The 8068-nt window shown below is 40.3% G+C and overlaps 1 protein-coding gene across 2 annotated transcripts in view; it reads right to left on the reverse strand.

The window, feature by feature from the left end:
* NCOA7 (nuclear receptor coactivator 7) overlaps positions 1–4945 on the reverse strand; it is a 61048-nt gene extending 56103 nt beyond the window's left edge. For both annotated transcript variants that reach the window (XM_059828143.1, XM_059828135.1), the window contains exon 1: positions 4699–4945. The gene's annotated coding sequence lies outside the window, so the exon portion shown is untranslated. The remainder of the gene's footprint in view (positions 1–4698) is intronic.
* Between the last annotated feature and the right edge of the window lie 3123 nt (positions 4946–8068).

Genomic DNA, 8068 nt, shown 5'->3' on the forward strand with positions numbered 1-8068 from the left:
CCATATTATGGGTGATGAAAATTGCTATGCCCTCTCCATTTTATTTACTAACATTTCTTCTTGGCCAGCTACTCAGAACATTCAGAGGCTTGGTAACTGCATGCAAGCTTCACTGCTCCCGTATGGCCCCCTGCCTGAGTGATGGCAGGGAGGACAAGTCAAAAAGGCATCCATTTTCTGCCCCTGGACTCTGGGTAGATACTCTGGCACCTCCTGTTCAACATATAATATACTATCTCATTAAATGGGCACACACCATTTTCCCTTTCGTGGCGTTTAGGACTCCTGCTTGTTTTGGACAGAAATCAGAGGTACAACAAGAAGAGGTTTTGTTAGTCTCACCTCCCACTCGCTTGCTGCAGAAATTGAACACCATACAGTGAATGAGAAAGGATGGCTTTATGATTAGAGAGTAGAATGATAAGCTAGTCAACTGGATTTTATTTTGCTGGTGAGATAAAAGTAACTGTGTGACGTGAGACAAGTCACCTAAACCAAGCTTTTCTTTATGATGCATTCTTTAATGGAGACCAATTCCTCACATATGCCAACTGCTTACATTTTCAAGCAAAAATCAGTGGAATCTAGGAATATTCTGCACACCTGGTAGAAAGACACCTTACATTGTGGTGGTATAAATATATGGATGAAATTCAGAGTGTTGTGCTCGACCCTAATTTACACCACTGTTACACTGCCTGCTTTTAGAAGGTCACATTTTTTCCTGTTTCAGTGGCAAAACACAAACGATCATCTTCATCCATCTTAGCAATTCCTGACAGGAATCCCAGTTTCCTAATCTCATAGGAGTCCCTAACAGGTCTATCTCAGGAGATGTGCATCCTATCCTAGAGCCAATAAACTGGTGCTTCCGGGCTGTTACAGTTCCACTGCTGGGTTCCTGCAACTCGCCTCACGTTTGTGAAAGTGTTTTAGAGCCTGTGACACATGGGGGAAAAAAGCAAAACAGTAAGAGGGGAAAAAAAAAAAGATAAAAAATTATATCGAAGCTTAGCAAGTCAACATCTTCCAACAAAAACAGGCTTCCCACAGAAAGTGTGTCTGAACCAAGCAGCCAAGCTGCAGAAGCAGGTCAACTAGGTTATTCCAAGAAGGGGAGAGCATCCTGGGCACTGGGTATAGTGGCCAGGGTGCCTGTGCAACCATTCCACTGTGTCAGACAGACACACCCTTGGAAGTCTGAAAGCAGATTATTGCAGCAACAACAGCAGAGAGGGTAAGACAAAGCTAAGAAGCTGATTACCACATAAGCCAAGAGATGAGGCAAAAATCAGAAGAAAGGAGTGTTATTTCCATTGGTCCTCAGGAAAGAACAACAAGCAGTATCGGCACCTCTGTTGTTTTGAGGCAAGAAAACAAGGGCTATATCTGCAAAGCAATGTCTTATAGGGTGAGATTTGGAGACTGAATGGTACAAATTATTCCAGAATTATAGAGCCACTGAAGAACAATACAAGTGCTAAGAGAAAAGGAAAATATGAGGCTACACTAGAGAAACCTTCTGGCAGTAGGACCTATTCAGCCATTTAGCAGTGCCTCAAGAGAAATGATCAATACCTCATACCATTACATTATTTCTAATGGTGCCACCACAGTGCTAGCAGATATGGTGTACAGAACAATCTCGGCTGGGGAGAGGGATGCTGGAGGATCCCCTTCTAGAGGATGCCCGAGTTGCAACTCCTCCTCCTCGGCTCGGCGATGCCACCCACCGGCTGCAGGCATCAATGCAACACCGCACTTGGTGGACACCAGGCGAGGAGCTCCTCCCTCCATCGCTGTGCTTCCATCTTCTTCAAATAAGATTAGTCTTTTAACTACTCTCTTTTCTACAAAGTTTGGCAGGAAGCACCACCACCTCCAGTTCTCTGCAGCCTTCAGAAACTGTGTTACAGTCTTTCCACCAGAGCAGAGGGATCTACTGAGTCAACAAAATCCTTTTGACAGAGTATTAGCCCTTGCATAAATCTATTAAGAGGCATGACGTTCAAAGTGAAAGAGTAAGGATGTCACTGTCAGCATTTACAAATTCATAAAGGCAAATACATTCACAAATTTCTAATGAAGTGACATGGTGTGCAAGGAACAAATTACAGGGAGATGTGATGTTCCTTCCCTGATCTCTTAGAACAATGAAGAAGGATTTATAATCCTGTAAAATATGAAAGGGAAATTATTCAGAGGACAGGGGTCTTCATTCTGTTAGACTGACAGACACAACCCTTCTCGGCTCAAAGCATCTTATGACAATACCTCCATTAAGGCACAAAATAAAGTATGTATGCATCATCGTATCAACACAGATGATAATATGCAAGACTTGCTACAGCTAATGCATTTTTCTTCTGACTAGGAAAACCCAGCACTTTGGCAAAGTGCAGAATGCATTTAGAAAAAGAATTAGTAATTCCTGCATCAGATTTTCTTAAAGTTCTAGACATTAAGTCAAAGCTGGGTAATTGGGATGAAACAACCATCAAAGAAAACCTCCAAGCCCTTGTGCAAACACAGCTAGAAAAATAGTTAACTATAAGTAAGACAGAGAGAGAGACAGACTATTTTAGTCAGAGCACCTCAGAAACATCAATAAAGGGACAACTCAGAGGGGAAAAAATCATGTGGAAGAAAAAAAAAAGAGGTATATGCATCCATAATATTAAATAATGAATACAGATGTTTATGCATGGTAATCCCTCTCAGCCAGTTTCATACGAAAGCATATCAACAATTAACAAATAAAGTCTTTACAGATTTGGCAGTACTTTCCCACCACTGCAGCTAACAACATCTTCCAGCAGGGAACTGCTGAATGCACACCTTCGGGCAGAACACAGCTCAGCAAGATGGATGGTTTAGTCCTCTGCCGCATGCAGGTGCAGGCTAACTATTTAAACAAGTCCAGTTCTTACAGGCTGCTACGGTTGTACGGAGAGCTCTCAGAAACTGCTCAGGATGTTAGCGAAGGCAGCAGCTTTCAGGAGCGCAGCAGTAACAAACGGCTGAGCAGGTAGCCACTGCCAGCTACAGTGGATGAAGGCAGGCGTAAGATATGCAGACTAATACTACGGCAACTAACAATTCCACTGAAATGAGTTTGAGAGTTGCATAGGGAACATGGAGCTATTGCACTTGTTTCACAATCAACTGTTTTCCGTCTCTCTTTGAACTTTCACTTCCACAATTTTGATGCTCCAGTTGGGTAAAAGTCTTTAATTAGGAACAACCAAAAGCAGGCATTTAAATAACAAAGGAGTTTCTCTTTCTATGGATTTTGTCAGCCGGGTCTGTGCTCAGCTCAACAGCAGCATTACTGTTTTTATCAAGAGAAATTCTGTATTTCTGCAGAACCCAGAGGCTTTGCACACCTGCATGACAGCCAGTAGCTTTTCAAGTCACCCCCGCAACGCCAGTCCACAAGAAACATGGAAACACTTATGAAACAAACATTAGTAAAACCTGAGTTTGTATTGACTGTTGGATCACAAGCCAAAGACAACCTGGAGAGCTTTATGTTCTCCCTCGCCAGCCCCGACACACTCTTCAGTGAGAGAGAGGGGGATGCCGTTCAGCCCCACGCTTCCCCATCTTGCCACTGCAAGTGCCAACAGTGTTTTCCACAACCCTATTGAAACACTAGAGAAACAAAATTCAGCTACCTCACAAAACCCCAAATTCCTCTAGGTACAAACCAACAATAAATTGCTGCTTTTAGCAGAAGCACTTTACTAGGAATGCAACATAAGTTTATATTTTGGTGTGTTTGGTTTTTTTGGGTTTTTTTTTTGTTTGTTTGTTTGTTTTTTAAGATTAGCACACTACCAAAACAGAAAGAGTTCACAGGTTCATTCATTAATGATTCTCCAGTTTTCCTTCTACAGATTTTATTTCAAGAACAGTGTGGTGAGAACTACAGACAGAGAAGCAAGTTTTCTTTTAGTATCCAAATTATTAATTTGATCAGATTCAAACCTGCCAAAAATTACAGACTGATCAATAAATCACTGTAAACTCTTGAGCTTGCCAGGAAACATTACTCTAAGATTTATCTTCTTTTTGTAAGGCCTGTGTTGCCTCATAAGAGACAATCTTCAGGTGTGGACTACTCTGCACGCACCAGTCAAATAAAATAGAATAAACCTAAAAAAGATATTTATGATTAACTGAGGTAGTGATACAGTTGCGGGGGTGAAGGGGAAACAAGCTTTCCACTACACGAGCCCTTTGACATCTTACTTAAAAATACGTAGTTGGTTTACTTACTTGTTCACACTTCAACAGAAAAAAATGAATACGAATTAAGACTGAAATCTTAAACAGTATACATCAATTTCTGAAACAAATAATCCCACCAAAAAACCCTGAACCCCAATGCCTTAAGACAATGAAGACAAATCTTAAAAATAATTAAAATAAAATGCAATAATAAACTTAACTGTTGCCTATAACAACACTGAGTTTTAGAACTGAGAAACAAGAAATACATATTTTTTTGAGACCTGCAATGTTGAAGTTAGAAGCAGATGATATTCAGAATTACGTAATTTTGTTTGTTTTTACAGGAAGGATATCCAAAGTCGATTATCCTTTTAAGGAAGGCCTACAGAATATGAGAAGAGTATGTTAACAAGCTATCAAAACAAACATATTTCAAAATACTATAGCATTAACATAACTCACCAGTACTATAGTATCTTTTAAGTTCTGTGCGTCTGATGTCTTTCAGTTGATTGTATTTTTTCTTTTTCTTTTCTTTGTCTGGAGCAGTTTCCTTTTCCCCAGCAAATTTACAGTTGTCTTCAGAGGAACTGATTTGCTCCAAAATAACTTTACTTTCATCATCTTTCTCAGAAGGTGTTTTGGAAACAGGAGATCCAGGGGAACTGGCAGAGACAATCTCAGTGTTTTGTTTGGCTTGCCTTTTCTTTTTCAAGCTATGCATAGAGAAAAAATCCACAACATTAAGATGTAGCCAACCTCTACAGACAAGTTAACTCTCTCGCTAACTTGATTTTTTAAAAAATTAATTTAATATCAGAATTCCTTACAACTCAGTAAAAACCACACACTTTGCATCAGTAACTTGGTAACTAAGATTATCCTACAGCATACTCTTCAGTCATATCATCATCTCAAGGTTATCTTCTCAAGAATAACAAAAAAGGTAATAAAGTTTTTACTGTTGTTTACTGAGGAGAAGGAACAGGGAAAAAAAACCCCAAAAACCACTGAAGTTGTTTTGTTTTAAGCCAGCATACACCTAAACGTAGAAACAAGATACTGAATCATGTTTTCAAGATGAAGCTTAGGAAAAAATAAAACCTCAGATCATAATGTATTATAATGCAACAGCTAACATAACAATTTCACAGTCAACTGCTCCTGCTTTATAAAGCTACTTGTTTTGATATAAACTTGTTATTTCTTTCCATTTCGTCCAAGGTTATCTCCCAGCAGCCACCCATGCTACTCCCTATCTGTTCTTGCACAACCCCACACCACCTGGTACTCCAACTGCCACCCAGCAGCTCCTTCCGCAATGCGACCGACGTGGCCACAAACTGCTTGTGCAGGAATGTTTTCCAGCTGCTGTAGCTCTTCTGAGAGAAACCTGAACAAGCTGCCTATAAATCTTCCAACTTATCACCATAGCAACAAGAGTATTTTCTTTTTAGAAGACTCCTTAATGCACAGCTGAAGTGAGAAAGATGCTTCAGGAATCCTAACATGGAATTTTCTGCTAAATCACTGTCTTCTGCACTAACTTTGCTTAGCGAGAGCAAGCGCTGACTTTACAGGCTGAGGGTCAGCATCACTAAAATAGACCTCAGTTAAGAATCACTGACACACACCACACAAAATTAAAAACTAATCTATCTAATGGTCCTTCTCTCTAGTACGTTAACTTCTTAGTTACAAGGTACATAAGGGAGAGAGCAGTATATTCATCTTGTTGATGCTAAAAACTTTGTTACGTGCACAGGAAGAATTATGCATAGAAAATACAGACAATCAATGAGTCACACAATGGGAAAAGGTTACATGATCTCACAGCAGCAGTTTACATAAAGGAAAGCTTAATGTATTAAGTTATTAATACAATACAGGAATTTCAGAGATTCTTCCCTCCACCTTTTATATTTATATGCTATCAATGTTTTTTTTCAGGCTACAACATAAAAATAAATACATAGAACATTTGAGAATTATTGTAAGACATTTCAGGCTACATACCTCTTTTTAATAAAACATTAAAACCAGTTCTCAAGCTTAGGATAGCCAGCTTGAGACCTCTGAGAAGGGTCAGTTTCCCAGATGACATGTGACTAACACTTTCCAGTGAAACATTTCAAAAGATTGTCTTGCAAAAGCTGTGTCTATCACACATGTATTTATACATATTTCTTAAACGCTTCCCAAAATATGATAGCAGAAGATTCACATTCTGCAGCCAACTTGGTGAGGATGCTGTGGTTCCCCATTCATTCAAACCCACTGATCTGTAAGACAACTGTAAGTTCATGCTCTGCACAGCAAAAGAGATTTAGTGTGTGTGAAACTTTACAGATCAGGTCCTGACTACATATGAAAACAACCTACAGGGATTTATAAAAGATAAAAGTGAATACATCTATATAACAAATGAAGTGTTTTGTCTAGGCTAATGAAAATTTGCATATGCAAAGGAAGCTTATTTTTGACTAATAAGCCAGTCCGGGTAAAGGCTGCTGTAACAACCGCAAAACATGACATTCACATTGCATCACAATGTCTATATTTAGCCCTGGTAGAAATCTTTGCAAAGCAGCCCTCTACACTGAAATGGCATATCCTTAACAATGGTTGTACTTGATTCCAGACTTGTAAATGAGACACAGCCCTGTCTTTTTCCTCTAGTGACTCAACAACCTTCCTGTACGCATGCATATCACAGGCTACCCAATTCACCTGCTTCAGTAGTCGAGAACTGGCAAGCACCCACTGGCAGCTCCATTTCTACTCACATTGCATTAGAGATTTCTGTCCTCGGATTCCTAGTCTATTTGTTTTTATCACAAACTATGTTAAGTAAGCTTTCTGTAGTATAAACGTAGTATCTCAAAACAACAAAAAAAGCTGTGATGGAAACACAGAACCCTTTTTTGGAGCTCATCACACAACCTACAGCATCACCAGCACACAGCTGCTGCCACGAATGGACAGTGCCACGGGCACTTTTCAGGTAAGAGTGATCAAGAATCTGGGCACTCCATAATTTCTATTCTGTCTTCATGGCAGGCATCAGATTTTCAGATAGTGCCAAGCCTACTCCTCCTGCCCACTGCTCCGTTTCAAGGCAATGATCATCCAACTCTCAAAGCGGCAACCTTGGCACTAGAAAAAATACCCGATGAGAACCAAGTATCCATGACATTCATCACAGGACTTGGAGCTACCGCACAACTCTGCCTAGGGTTATGATCTCTGCTCGGAAGATGCTGCTTTCAGACGTCTCTAAAGCCTGGCCAAAATTACCCAAAACCCTCCACCTCACTTGCTCTCGGAAGACCTCAACTATAATAACCTAAGGAACCAAAACAAGCCTTCACCAGCATTTAAAAACCTAACAGCAGCCTCAAATTTACTATGCTTTTTGACATTACGTACACTCTCTTAGTAAAGTAAATACAAAGTCCTGTACACACACAAGTTAATTCATTATTAACATGCATTGATACAGTGCAGCAGAGATTGGGCTCTGAAAAGCACAGCTGGAGGGTTTACTGCATCTTAAGCAAAACTCCATCCCCTTCAGGCATCCCCTTTAGCCTCCACTCGCCCTTCTCTCACACTGACCTGCATATGCCAGCAAGGCAGACCGGGCACCCACACAAGCTGCCGACCCTTCTCCTGCTCAGATTTCAAACCCATCACCTCCTAAAGAAGTTGGAGGCTGAAGGTCTCATCCGCTCTTCTCCCAGCTCTCAGGTACTTCCCACCCTTCACGGCAAAAGCTGCCATGGAAGATGGATTTAAGAACACCATTGTCAAATTATTTCCTTTTTCAACT

The sequence above is a fragment of the Gavia stellata genome, chromosome 2 (assembly GCF_030936135.1).
Source record: "Gavia stellata isolate bGavSte3 chromosome 2, bGavSte3.hap2, whole genome shotgun sequence".
NCBI lineage: Eukaryota > Metazoa > Chordata > Aves > Gaviiformes > Gaviidae > Gavia > Gavia stellata.